The sequence below is a fragment of the Bison bison genome, unplaced genomic scaffold (genome assembly GCF_000754665.1).
Source record: "Bison bison bison isolate TAMUID 2011002044 unplaced genomic scaffold, Bison_UMD1.0 scf7180017864263, whole genome shotgun sequence".
Lineage (NCBI taxonomy): Eukaryota > Metazoa > Chordata > Mammalia > Artiodactyla > Bovidae > Bison > Bison bison.
This window is the reverse complement of record NW_011494835.1, coordinates 3587053-3601981: the sequence shown is the minus strand read 5'-3', so window position 1 is coordinate 3601981 and position 14929 is coordinate 3587053. Positions and strand designations below refer to the sequence as shown.

Below are 14929 nucleotides of genomic sequence, written 5' to 3'. Positions count from 1 at the left end.
GCTAGCGGGATTGGAACAATGGCCTGTATTAATCCAAATTTTATGCTTTAACAGCTGCGTTCCTTTGCTTCCTTCATTTGTTCGTTTAACCGTTTTATATTAATTTTCCTTATATGTCAGACATGGCCCTGGATACTGAGATTCCCTTGGTATGTAAGCCAGTCTGATATGGGAGACAGTTATCAAGTAAATGAGTAAATAAATAAACAAGAAAGGTATCAGATCAAAAAATGTATGAGTTGATAAGGTGGAAACTGAGAAATCAGGAAATATATCTAAGAAGAAATATTTTAACTGAGATCTGATGGACGATAATTAACCAGCCATGACAAGATCAGAAGGAAGGTATTGCTTGGCAGAAAGAAACTAACTTAAAAGACCAAAGGCAAGAATTCTAGGGAGAGAAGAAGAATTTAGTTCTGTTGTTGAAACAGAGTGGATGATGTGAAGCATAAGGCCAGATGAATCAAGGAGGCAAGCGGAATGAAATCATGTAAGACTTTGTAAGTCAGGAGAAGAACTTATATTTTGTTTTACGTATGATGGCAAACTACTAGAATTTTTAAACTGGCTATTGCGTGAATCATGAATTTTTCATAGTAAGAGTTAAGGCTAAGAGTCTAGATAGGGGATCACTGTGTTGATATAGGTGAGAGATGCTGTGCTGTGCTGTGCTTAGTCTCTCTGTCGTGTCTGGCTCTTTGTAACTCCATGGACTGTAGCCCGCCAGGCTCCTCTATCCACAGGGATTCTCCCAGTAAGAATACTGGAGTGGATTGCCATGCCCTCCTGCAGGGGATCTTCCTAACTCAGGGATTGAACCCAGGTCTTCTTCATTGCAGGTGGATTCTTTACCATTTGAGCCACCAGGGAAGCCCTAGGTGAGAGATAATGCTAGCTAAATATGAGAGGCAATTCAGGTGGAAAGTAACAGATAGTTTTGGGTTACATTTCTGAGGCAAAGTTGATAAGACTTGCAAACAGATTAAATGTAAGAGGGAAAGAAAACTGTAGAAGTTAGCTTATTGACTTAAGCAACTTGTTGGATGGTGCACTATATATTAAAATGTGGATCAGAAGGAATTCATTTTGGAGATGTTATGACCATGTCCTATTCATTCCATGGCTGAAGGAGAGCTCCTATGTCCCAAATCATAGAAGATGGTAAAATAACAATACTGACACTAGATAGATGCGATTGACAACTTATCAGTCATGTATTCTCACAGCTCAGCGGAAGAGGATACCACGTGCCGTGCCAGGTCTAACAGGTGTTGCACTCTGGGCCACAGTGAACCAGAAGGGGCTGTGGAAGTAGGTCGTATAGTAACAAGAGGGTGAGTTGCCCATGGTTCCTGCCCTCTGATTCCTGCAGTAGGATATGATTAGCTTGCTTAAATAATTTCATAAGTTGATAGGCAGGTGATTTTGTTAGCTTGAGAACCAGGTGGAGGCAACTGGTTCAGCTGAAAGGGAACTAGTAAGATGGGAAACATTTTCTATTGGGTAGGAGCATTTCTGGCAAGAGCATGGAACTCACAGCTAGAACTTTGGGACCCTGTGAAGCTCGGAGATGTCATGGCAGCACTTAAGATATCAGATCTTATAATACAGCAGGAAAATAAAGTTCTCTTTGGTCATATTATGTTTTAGATGCTTGTGTGAGGATTCTATTCAAGTAGAGCTGTCAAACTGTATATACACATCTAGAACTATGAGAGGTCAAAGCTGGAAGCAATGATTTAGGAGATAGAAATATTTAAAATGATGAATCTGGATGGGAGAATATATTGATAGGGAAGAGAAAGGGGCCTAGGACTTAGCTTTGGATACATTTTCAAAGGTATCCAAATGTACACTGAGAGAAAGAGTGTCAAGCAGACTAGGAAGTGTAGATGGTGAGATTGGATGAAAACCAAATGGCTGAAGTTTCTTGATCCAAAAGAAGCATTCCAAGAGAGAAGGGATCATATATGACAAATGCTCCTGAGTTGTCTTGTAAGATATGTAGTCATTAGAATTAAAACATGATAACCACAACAAGGGTCTCTGTGGAGTTGTGGAAAATGGAGAGGATATTGGAGATTCTTTGTTGATCCTCATTTAGAGTTCATCTCTCTTTCAGAGACTGATGTAAGAATTTGTGAGTTGGGTTTTACGTAAGTACTTAACACCTGAGAAGTCACAAAAAACAGGTAGAGCAGCCAGCTCACGGTGCTGCCTTCCTCTCATGTCATACTCCCTCAGTATTTACCTTTGGAGCCTTGATTACCTTCTTTTAGTTTCACAAGCAGGACAAGTTTCTGCTCCAGAGAATTTGTATACACTTTTTTTCTCTGCCTGAAAAAAGAAACTCCCATTTTCTTAAGGATAATCTAAATCAGGATCAACTTAGGTTTCTGTTTAAATGTCTCCTTTTTCAGGAATCCTCCATGTGCTTTCAAATGAGGTTATGTTTCTCCAATTGCATTCTCACTGTGAATTCTTCCTTCACAACTCTTCCATGGTAATCATTAAATGCATATCCATGTAATTATTTCAGTATTGTCTCCTTCACTTGACTATAGGTTCTATGATGTCTCAGACTCTATTTTGTTCTTAATGGTATTTCATGTGCTTGACACAAGTGCTGGTATGAGAATGAACAATAAATATTTCGATTATTGTCTTCCCAGTCATAAGTAAAAATGGAAGAGCTTCATTCAATAGGAAGGATAGGGACAGAACCCATTCTTTTATTTTTTTTATTTTTTATCTTATGTCTAGGATAGCTTTTTAGAAAATTGAAGTATAGTTAGTTTACGGTGTTGTGCTAGTTTCAAGTATACAGCAAAGCAATTCAGTTATACATATATGTCTGTTCTTTTCAGATTCTCTTCTAGTTATTACAAGATATTGAATATAGTTCTCTGTGCCATACAGAAGGTCCTTGTTGTTTATCTTTTTTATATATAGTAGTGTGTATATGTTAATTCCAAACTTCTAATTTTAGGATAGCTTATTGGAATAATTTTATTGAAAATATTAGTATGTGGTGTGGAATTTCCATGCTGAACTTCATCCTTTAAAAATCTATTCAAAGTTTTAACTGTAATATTGAATTAAAAAATAATAATTCCAAGGAAGACTACCCTAGTTAATATATTTTATTATTATTATAAGTTATTTTATCTATCTTTGTAGCTATTTTTATATTGCATATATCTGTTAAATATTAGTAAATGACAAATATGGGAAAATTTTGTTGGTATTGGAATAGTGCCTTGGAATTATTTTTTTTTGTTATCTCATGGACATAAGTGTTAGTAATCTACTCAGGAGCAGTAGAAAAGGTTCTGAGGAAGGGCACTCTGACATGGATTCATTACCTTTACTTCATGCGTGATCTTCATGTCATTCTGAACTTGATGTCATTACATTCTTAATCTCTGTATCTTTCTTCCCCCCTCCACCTTAAGTCCTTGATCTCTTTACTCATACCTGACTCTCATGTCTTCCTTCATTTCATCCCTGATCTTAAGAAATTAGTCTCAGACATGCAGTAAGTTCATCTGTTTTACATTAAAGTCTTCCTGAAGCAAAAATGAATTTATTAATGTTGCTGGGTTAAAATAAAATGTTATGTATCCAGTAGCTCCGATAGTTTGTACAAATAGTGTAAAATAATTTAAAATTTTTTTTTGGAGCTTAATGAGGCCTTGCAGGGCAGGGAGGCCCAGCCCGTGTGTGGCCGCAGCCAGGGACACTGAAGCTGGGGGATTGCCCTCAGGCGCTACCTGGCTGGGCTGTGAGCTGGCTGCAGCATTGGCAGTGAGGCCTCCGGGATGCCAGTTGGAGCTCTGCAGCGCAAAACAGAGGCTGTGCCCCGGTTACAGGCAGGGGTAGAAGGCCAGCGGGTCGGCTCTCCCATGCACAGTGGATGCAGATGCGGCAGCGGCGATGGATGTCCTAGAGGAAGACAGCTTTGCTCTGTCCTCCTCTTGTGCCTCTGATGCAGAATTTGATGCTATGGTTGGATATTTAGAGGGCATTATCATGGATGATGAGTTCCAGTTATTACAGAGGAATTTCATGGACAAGTACTACCAGGAGTTTACAAGCCTTTTTAAAATAAATATATTTCTTTGGTAGAAAAGTATGTAGAAGAACAGCTGTTGGAGTGGATTCCTGGATTTAACATGGCAGCTTTCACTACAACTTTCAGTTCAGTTCAGTCGCTCACTCGTGTCCGACTCTTTGTGACCCCATGAATCGCAGCACACCAGGCCTCCCTGTCCATCATCAACTCCTAGAGTTCACTCAGACTCATGTCCATCGAGTCAGTGATGCCATCCAGCCATCTCATCCTATGTTGTCCCCTTCTCCTCCTGGCCCCAATCCCTCCCAGCATCAGAGTCTTTTCCAATGAGTCAACTCTTCGCATGAGGTGGCCAAAGTACTGGAGTTTCAGCTTTAGCATCATTCCTTCCAAAGAACACCCAGGGCTGATCTCTTCCAGAATGGACTGGTTGGATCTCTTTGCAGTCCAGGGACTCTCAAGAGTCTTCTCCAACACCACAGTTCAAAAGCATCAGTTCTTCAGGGCTCAGCTTTCTTTTCTTTCTCAACTCTCACATCCATACATGACCACTGGAAAAACCATAGCCTTGACCAGATGGACCTTTGTTGGCAAAGTAATGTCTCCGGTTTTCAATACGCTAAACTTTACAGCACCATAAAAATGAAGTGGCTGGTGACATTTTCAACATGCTGCTCACATTTACGGATTTACTGGCTTTTAAAGAAATGTTTCTGGATTACTGAGCAGAAAAAGAGGGCCGGGCACTGGACTTGAACAGCGGTTTAATGGTGACTTCACTGTGCAAATCATCTTCTGTGCCAGCCTCCCAGAACAATCTGTGGCCCTAGGCCCCACCTCTAGGCTGTGGGCTCTTCCTGGAGGTCACCAACTCAATAGAGTGGGAGAGGCTTTGGCTAATGACGTTAGAAGAATACATACTAACTCTGTTCTGCAACTCATTAATGTTAAGTATTGATGGGTCAGAAGAAAATTACTTGACCTTCCTGGGACAAGATGTTCTTGTTTTTGGTAACCCTAGTACTCCTTCCTGAGTAGACCCCTCTCTCAGACGTCGGAGTCTGGCTCCTGCAGCAAACCCAAGTCCAGCATTCCACCTGGGATTCCCATCCCCAGCATTCATGTCGGGGTGTCTGTGTTGGGAAAATCCACCATCACCAACTCTCTTGGCTGAGCTGGCCTTACATATCCCATCAGGCTTTTCGTGCACTCATAGCTCTTTATATGGATCATAGTCCTGCAGCCTCAGTGGGCGTTTTGACTGGGGGTAATTACCTAGGGGTTAACTCAAGTTAGCTGCCCATCTCAAGATTTCTGAAAATCCTACCATCACAGCTAGTAGGAATCAACTTGCAGAGATTTCCTTTACTAAAAGCTAATGTGAAAATGAATTCCTAGTCTTACATGTGCAGTCTTTGTATCACTGTCTTCTACAGGTCCAGATGTTGTCCCATTGTTTCTATAACCCTTGTTTACGTGTTTTTGAAAAAATATTTTCGTAGGTGAATACTCAGGCTAACCTAGTGGATACAGTCTTGGAACTTCTGTGATTACTCATTTCAAGATCAAAGTATTATATGCTGTGTGCTTTTTAGCTGTTAGTGTTGTGAAAGCTAAAATGCTTTCTACCTTGGTGGTCCATTTTACTGGGTGCCAATGAATGTATGCTGGAAGTAGTCTAAAAGATATCCTTTTCTTAGATCATGTTTGTGTTTGTGCAGGTTTGCTTAATACCCTTTCTATGTAAATCAGCTCCTTAGGTTTGGGGTAGGGGCTCTGCATTTCCTTCTTGGCTGTCAAAATAATCCCACCAAGATAGTGTTCCATGGTCTAGCTTAGCATGAGTAGGAGATGGCAAACAGCTTTACTGGTCATCTGCTTAGATTCAGTACATTGTCTTATTACAATGTTTGATAGAACGTTACTGGCCAGAAAACATGGGTGAAAGAAAAAATATAGTAGTTCAATTCCCAATGTATAATTTTTTTGTTTTTACTTTTCAAGTAAAAGAATCTCTAAAAAAAATTTTTTTTTAATTGCCTTTACTGACCTAGGAAACACACTGGACTCTGAATTTGATCTGAAATGTTACAGAGGAGAAAGGCCTTGATCATTTGTAATCAGATTAGCATCCGTTCTTATGATGTTGATGCATGGTTGGAAGAACCTAAGGAGAATGTGAGAGGGCACTTTGTGTGAATCTAAATTGATGTTATAAAAGGTAACTGGCTCTGCCTAGTGGAAGTGATTTATTATTTGGCATAGTCAAGCCTCAAAATAATTTTAGGGTTGCCTAATGATGTACTGTTAGCTTCCTTTATTTTTAACTTTAAAAATAATTTAAAAGCTAGTGGGGAAAATGTAGATTATTTAGGCCTCCTTGGCCCTGTACACTCTGCTTTCTGTGCTTCACTTCTTCTTCTCCTTGGAGAAGAGATTTATCCTTGAGGATTCAGCTCAAGCATCACCTCTCCTGTGAAAATTTTTTTCTCTGTACATCTCCTTTTTTTCTTCCCAATTTTCCCACGCAGACAGAGGTGCTCTTTCCAAGGCACCTTATAAATATATTCTTTAATCCTTTGCTATATTGTAGTGAAATTATTTGTTGGCAAATGAAACTGGGACATAGCATTTTGAGGATTCAACAAGAGAGATTCAAAAGAACAGATGTTATGTTCGTCAACAGTGTCTTAGTCATAGTTAAAGAATTGTCCAAGGAGAAACATACAGAGAAAACTAATAAAAGAAAATGACTATAACTCTTGTTCTGATTCCATTCTCAATAAATTTCCTGAATAATTGTTTTTCCATGTAGGAAGCTAATATGCTAGTTAACTAGTATTCTGATATCTTCTCCAGTTGCTTGTGAGATTTGCTAATATTACTCAACTACTGAATTTGGAGTTAACTCTGGGATGCTGCAAGCTTAGACTAAGAACCAGGACTGACATTTATTTATTGAGGTAACCAGACCTCATAAGATGTTTCAGCATCTAACTGGTCAGGATCGTCTTTGAAAATTCTACATGTTTTGAAATGTTTGATGGTAGTAGTTCATCTACTTCAAAACCACCAAATGCAATATATACTATCCATTCTTTAAAGATTACAATATCAGAATGTGTCAGGATTCTTTGCTTCCTAAGATTATTAGCAGAGTCAGAGACAGACATACATAACCTTTATTTCATTTTATGTAGCTGGATCTCACAAATTACTAGTCAAAGGTATAGATAGCTTCTGGAGTCAAATACTCTGGATTCAGAGCTTTATTTTCACCAAAAGCAAGCTGCATAATTTGGGCAAGATGCTTAAAATATTTGTGTTTTCATTTATTTACTAAATTAGTAAATAAATACATGTATAATATTTCACCTTATAAAGCTGTATGAAAATTAATGAGCTATGCATGATTTAAAAATAGAGTCTAAGTGCTTCAATTGGTAATAAAGAGGGTGAAGCTGATCGAAGATGAATTTAATTTGTTGAAATAAATATGTGAACTTTAAAAATATTTTAGTAAATTGGGCATGATTTTCTCTTGCCTTCACATAAGTGTTTTTTTGTTGAAAACAGACAAAATAAACTGAGCAATCTCTATGTCTACATGGCAAGGAAATCCTTATGTCTTTGGCATAAGATTATGGATTATTGTGAATGTTCTGTACCCTCACAGTCTGTATATACTCACAGTTTCTGAGGATGAGCATAACAATAAATTTAAAAATTATGGTTGTCTCAACCCTGTACTGAACAATGAAAGTTTGTATGATGATTGAGAAGTATTAGTACCAAAGCAATTATATAATGTTTAGATAATTTTTAGCTGCTTTCACCTTTATCCATACATGGCTATCCTTAATAGTCTGCTCTTCTGTTATTATGTGAGATAAGTAGACTACATTTTAAACTTGACCTTATCTTCGTGGACTCTGATGGGAAAAAAGGGAAATGATTGACTCATGTTTGCTGGAGGTCCTTTGATTACCGAGAGAAATTAGGAAGTGAAATCTAAGAGAAGTTAAGCCCTGGGGAGGAGGCACTCATCTCTTTGAACTTGAGGTAGTTGGGGTGATAGGTTTTTCAGCTTGAGGAGAGCAGCTAGCTAGCACGAGTACTATAATTGTCATATCAGGCTCAAAAGAACTTTCAAAACAGTTGCTTAATTTTGGTTTACTATGAACTTGGAGCTCCAAGTCTGAAAGAAGGTTTCCAATAATCCAAGAACAAAAAGGAAAACTGCCTAAAAAATTCCTTCTTATATTCATACTTATAAAACCTAAAAACACAATTTTCTGAAATATTTAAATCTTCTAAATTAAAAGTTTTATTTTCAACACTTAGGCAGAATGTTAAAATATATGTTAACCTAAGAAGATACAGTACCTTTCAGTATGTTAACATAAGCAATTGAATTGCCAAGCAGAAAATAAGTATAATTATTTATTTTGTATGCTTATAATCTTAAGAGGTATTTTTACTTATCTTGTGTCTTAATGACCATAGTCAATAGTAAAGGGAGCTGATAACATCTTGTTTTTACATTTGATTCTATACACGTATTTGTGAAGCATGTATTTTTAGATATGACAGTCATTAAAATCAGCTACTAAAATACTCCACTGCCAGGTAGACACAATACTTTTCCTCTAGAATTTTATCATTGCTAAAACCAGTGCCTGCTGCTTACTTCTATTTTTTCCCTTTTTTGAATTTAAGTTTGTAGTTATATTTGTTCTGTTCTTTTCCCACCACTGTACATTGGATGTGGGGTGGGACAGATGCTTGTCTTTTAGATTGTAGATTGCTGTGCCAGGAGTACCTCCAATCAGGTAGATGGAGAGGGCTGCACACCACCAGGATATCCTAATCTTTGTACTGGATGAAGTAATTGGGTATCACTTTCTGATGTCTACAATGGGGTGTGTGGGGAGTCTATTCCATTTTGAGTACAAATGGTGCTCATAGACATTTAGTGGTCAGATGGATCATCTGTGGCAGGGGCTAAATTTCCATGAAAGAGTTAGGCTATCCTCCCATAGTGCAAAGTTGTTGCTGAGGAGTGGCTGCCTAGCCAAGGTTGATATTTCTTTGGTTTCCTTGCATTTAGATGGTGCCATGTAGATTAGGAATCAGACATACCTAAACTCATTTCCCTCATGCTTTGATTCAAGATAATGAACTCACTTTGGAAGCTGGGTTTTGAAAATACTGATGCTGCAGAGGAAGAGCTCGGTTCATTCACTCAGCTTGGAGGAGAACCACATCTTCCTTCTCAAAGACAGAAATTCCATCTTTGAACTTTGTGTGAAAAATAAACTGTTAAATATATTTAATGATTATTTTATAATATACATTTTTTTGTTTCGTGCACTTAATTGATCATTACTTGTACTAATGCCAATATGTGTTTGATATTTAGAAGTCAAATTCTTCAAATACAATATTTCATGACTTTAAATTGGCTATGTTTGTGAGGACTATTTTTAGTTTTTGTTTCTCAAGGAATGCACATCTAATTTCTGAAACTATTGTTCATTTTTAATTTGAGGTAGTTAAGCTATTAGCTTTAATGCATCACAGGTCTGTGTTTTCCATAATATCACCTTGTTCTTTACATTTTAGAGTACTAACAGTCTTTCTAAAGTTTTTGAGTTTGCAGACAGCTATCTCTTTGCCATTTCCACTATTGGTATTGCAAACCCAACCTTGGGATAATGTAAAGGTAGGATAAAAGCAGAGCATTGACTTGCCCAGCGGTGGTACAGGATAACTGGGTTGAGGAGATGCAACATAAAAGGATAAGGTGAGATGAAATGGAATTCTTGTGTAGCAGCAGGGTCTACTTTGGTGAGTTGGGAGGTAAATTGCACAAGTTTTTTGAGCATATTAGCCTGGATGACTATTCTTTAGTAAATAAACTGTTATTCTGTACCCGTACTTGCAAGGCTTTGGAATGAAAAAGGTAAAGAATATTGGCCAAGAATATATGTTCTTCTTTTCATACCTTTATTGTGTATGCAGAAAAAGTTTAATTTCAGTCAGATCCCTCATTCTTTAGTAATTAGACATATTTGTCAAGATTTGCATTTTAGCATTAATTCTTTGAATATATAAACTATTTTTAAGCATGCAACATTGTTTTTGAGATGCCTGTATTCCTTACCTTTGTGGTGTTAGTCACTCAGTCATGTTTGACTCTTTGTGACCCCATGGACTGTAGCCTGCCAGGCTCCTCTGTCCATAGGATTCTCTAAGCAATAATACTGAAGTAGGTTGCCAATCACTTCTTCATGGGATCTTCCTGACCCAGGGATCAAACCTGCATCTCCTACATTCCAGGCAGATTCTTTACCATCTGAGCCACCAAGGAAGCCCATTCTTTCCCTAATACCCAATATTTTTGAGCCTGTTTCTCTTACTTAAAACCCTCATACAGCTCTCATTGACCCAAGGTCCCCACTGGACTCCCCCTTAATCTGTTGCACTTAGTTCCAACTTGCCTAATTTAGGTTCTTGGTGGCTTCTTGAGTGCTAAGAATTTGTTGCTAACATCAGTGCATATTAATCAGTTCATTCATCCGTGCATCTTGCAAACTATCTCTATCCCCTACACTTGCGTATTTTATTAATGGTGCTCTGCCAAATGAAGAGTCTTGTACTTTGAAGCTCTGCCTAAATTTTAGGAACACAAAGCTGAGGCTTTACATATTTTAGTGCTTCTTTAGTCTAGGGCATAAACATATGCTCAACGGTTAAATTCGTTTAAAATTCATTTATCCTCTCAGGCTAACTAGGACTTCCCACCCAGATCAACTCAGAGTATTTGGAGGTTGGAGGAAGATGGAATCTAACAATTGAAACCTCTGGTATAGATAATGATTCTGATTTAGAACGTAGGACAAATTTCTGATACCTTTTATTTTATTTTTTTCAAAATGTTTTGTTTTATTTTATTTTTTTAAATATAAATTTATTTATTTTAATTGGAGGCTAATTCCTTTACAATATTGTATTGGTTTTGCCATACATCAACATGAATCCGCCATGGGTGTACACATGTTCCCCAAATTGGAGTTAGTTGCTTTACAAGGTTATGCTGGTTTCTGCTGTAAAATGAAGTCATTCAGCTATTTGTATTCATATATCTCTTTCTTCTTGGACTTTGCTCTCACCCCTCCCACATCCATCCCACCCCTCTAGGTCATCAAAGGGCACGGAGCTGGACTCCCTGTGCTGTACAGCAGGCTCCCACTGGCTGTCTATTTTGCACATGATAGTCAATCCCAGTCTCCCAATTCATCCCACTCTTCCTTCCCCCTGCCCCATGCATCCATACATCTGTTCTCTATATCTATATGTCTATTCCTGCCCTGCAAATAAGTTCATCTGTAGCATTTTTCTAGATTCCACATACATGGGTTAATATACAATAATTTGTTTTCCTCTTTCTGACTTACTTCACTCTGTGTGATGCCTTTTTGATTCATACACTAGAATCCTTTTCTACATCCTTTCCAATGCATTTTAGAATGGGCTGTGGGCATCTTGTTATAAACTGAAAAGAATATTTCATTGCTAAAACAATGTAAAGTTAATTAAAAGAGGTCTTCATATCATCCTCCTGAAATCTCAGACCAGGCAGAAGTTCAAATTCTTCAGGAGGAGATTGGGCCATTCATCACTGCTTGTTTGGCTTGTCAGAGTCACGGGAGTTCCTTTCTAATTTATACCATTTCTTTAGGAATGTGACATTATATTTAGAGAGTAGTTATGTTAATTTCCCCTAATCGTGATATCATCTGCCTATCAATAGCCAAATATTCTGACCTGTAAAAACCTGTAGCAATTGTTTTTCAAGTTTGCAAGGTATGGTAACCTTGAAAAAATGGAGAGATTTCCTGTGAATTCCACTTAAATAGTTTTACTCTTCTCCTAATAATACTCTTAAGATTTTTATTACTTGTGCAGCATATGCTTATTAAGGAAAATATGATTAACACAGGAAAAAGAAAAATTGTAAACTGTGTCTTTAGATGAGGGAATGTGGTATGGTTGATATCTGATTGTTAAAGGGGTGTAGCATGGTTTTTACTGTTATCTTGGTGGCTGCATGGAAAGCTTGTGCTGGAGTTGTTGAAAGATGGTAGTGGTAGGTGTCAACTGTTTGCTGCTGCTAGAACGCTGCTGCCCAGAATCTTTCGCCTTCTATGTTCTGAGTTCCTTCTACTGACTCCCATTACAGACCCTAACAAATTCAGGCAATAAGACAATGTATACTTTTACCAAGAATTAGTCTTGGTTTCACAGTGAACAGCATACAGAAGAGGGGGCTTGGTGGTGAGAGACAGCTGGAAAATGTCATCTGACATACTCTTATTTGAGAAATGGTGGCTATATGAAGAAATGATGGCTTCAGTCTCCACTATACTTTGTATCAAAGCTTTTATATTCACTCATTAATTTAACAATTATTTAGTGAGTCCATTCCCTAGTAGAGTTTATATTGATCTATTTGGGGGTAGGTAATAAATATAATGAATAAGTAAATTATATGGTATTCTAAACAATGATTAATGCAGGCTAATGTTAGCTCAGCTGGTAAAGAACCTACCTGCAATGCAGGAGACTCCGGTTTAATTCCTGGGTCGGGAAGATGTGCTGGAGAAGGGATAGACTACCCACTCCAGTATTCTAGGGCTTCCCTTGTGGCTCAGCTGGTAAAGAATCTGCCTGCAATGTGGGAGACCTGGGTTCGATCCCTGAGTTGGGAAGATTCCCTGGAGAAGGGAACGGCTACTCACTCCAATATTCTGGCCTGGAGAATTCCATGGACTGTATAGTCAATGAGATTGCAAAGAGTCAGACACGACTGAGCGAGTTTCACTTTACTTCTATGAAAAAATAAAGAGCAAGGTGGATAATTGGGAGGAAACGGAGTAGGGGTGAAGATTTGTTGTTTTAAATGAGCTGATCAGGATTAACCTCACTGGGCAAAGATTAAAAAAAAAACGATGGAGTTTGTCACGTGGTTATCTTGGTGGAAAACATACTGGACAAAGGAATATTCTGAGTAGAAAGCAGGAGCAGATTAACTGGACCATAGACTCAAAAGCCAGTTCCAGAGTCCTGAGGTTGTATCATGCTTGACACATTCCAGGAAAGAAGTTGATGTAGATGGCCCTGTGGATCCCGTGGGATATGGGAGAGAAAAGCAGAAAAACTAAGAAGGGTCATATCATGAAGGGCCTTGCAGGCCATTGTGAAGATTTTGGCTTTTATTCTGAGTGGAATGGGAAGACATGAGATGATTTTAAGCAGAGATGTGAGATGATGTGATGCAGTTTTAAAAGAATCACTCTGGTCGCTTTCTTGAGAATAAGCTTTAAGGAGGGCATGGGATGGAGATTGTTGCGATAATCCAGGCAGGAGGTAATGGCGACATGGATCAGGTTAGTAGTGGTTGATGTAATGTGACTCTATAGAACATTGGATACCTTTTAAGAACTTAGAAGATTTCTTGATGCTTTGGATATGTGGTGGCTGGTGAAGATATCTTGCTTTTTTCTCTCCTTCCTTCTTCATGATAAATTGTTGGGATAGGTAGCAATTGCTTGTATCTAAATAAGGTTGAGAGACTAAATCAAAAAAGATGTTCCTGCAGCTGGTGGAAATAGAATCAGTGTGGGTCACTGCTGTCCCCTGACCTGAAATTGTCCCAAAGCACTCTTCCTTGGAGCAGTCAGTGATGTTGCCAAGGAAACTGGAAAGGAAAAATTTCTGCTTTTCCTCCCTCATCTCTTATCTCCTGAAGTTTAACATTTTCATTATTCAACCTAAAAGGGTTGCACCATTCCTAAGAACTGAGTTTAGTTCTGTGTGTCTGAAGCTACTCCTTCTATTAATTGGCCATTTCTAACCCTTCACCTGTATAGCTTTCCATACTCAGGACCTACAGCCAGATGGCTAATTTCCAGAACACTCAGGTAATCTCTGAAATTTTGTGCAGACTCTGGAAACAGCCCAGAGCTCAGAGATAGGAGGCTATAAGCTACTTATGTCCCTCAGGATCTTTGGATGAAGGCAGAATGATACAGGCAACAAGGGTTTCTTTAATCCCCCCATAAACACAATGACACCAATGATGTTTTCGAACATTTATTTAATGTTTGACTCTGCCTTATTCACGTACTAGCTCATTCAACCCTCACATTAGCACTTTGAAGAAATTACTGTTTTCTTTTTTCACTGATGAATTAAGTGATGCTCAGAACAGACAATCACTTGCCCCAGGTCCCCTAGCTAGCAGATGGTGAGGCTTAGGTATAAACTCGAGTCTGTCACTTGTTACAGCTCTGATGCCATGGCTCTAAGATGCTCTGCTCCATACTCAGCTGCATGCACTTGTTTTATTGGAGTTGAATTGCTTTACAATGTTGGGTTAGTTTCTGCTGTACAGCATCATGAATCACCCGTATGTACACATATATCCCCTCCCTCTTGAGCTGTCCTCCCCGCACCCTTGCATCGCACCCCTGTAGGTCGTCACAGAGCACCAAGCTGAGCTCCCTGTATAACAGCTTCCCACCAGCTCTCTGTTTTGCTCATGGTAGTGTATCTACGTCAGTGCTACTCTCTCGGGTCATGCCACCTCTCTTTCCCACTGTGTCTACAAGTCCACTGTCCGTGTCTGTGGCTCTATTCTTGCCCTCCAGCTATAGGCACTTTTGAGTCTATGTTCCAGTTAATCTGCTCCTGCTTTCTACTCAGAATATTATTTTACAGTTTAATATCTTTGCTCCCCATAGATGCTTTTTCTGAACCAAAGTAATTTAGGAAAACTAGACCTTT

At 38.5% G+C, this 14929-nt stretch overlaps 1 pseudogene; it reads left to right on the top strand.

The window, feature by feature from the left end:
* Window positions 1-3939: 3939 nt before the first annotated feature.
* Window positions 3940-4908, top strand: LOC104994690 (annotated as a pseudogene).
* The last annotated feature ends 10021 nt before the right edge of the window (window positions 4909-14929 follow it).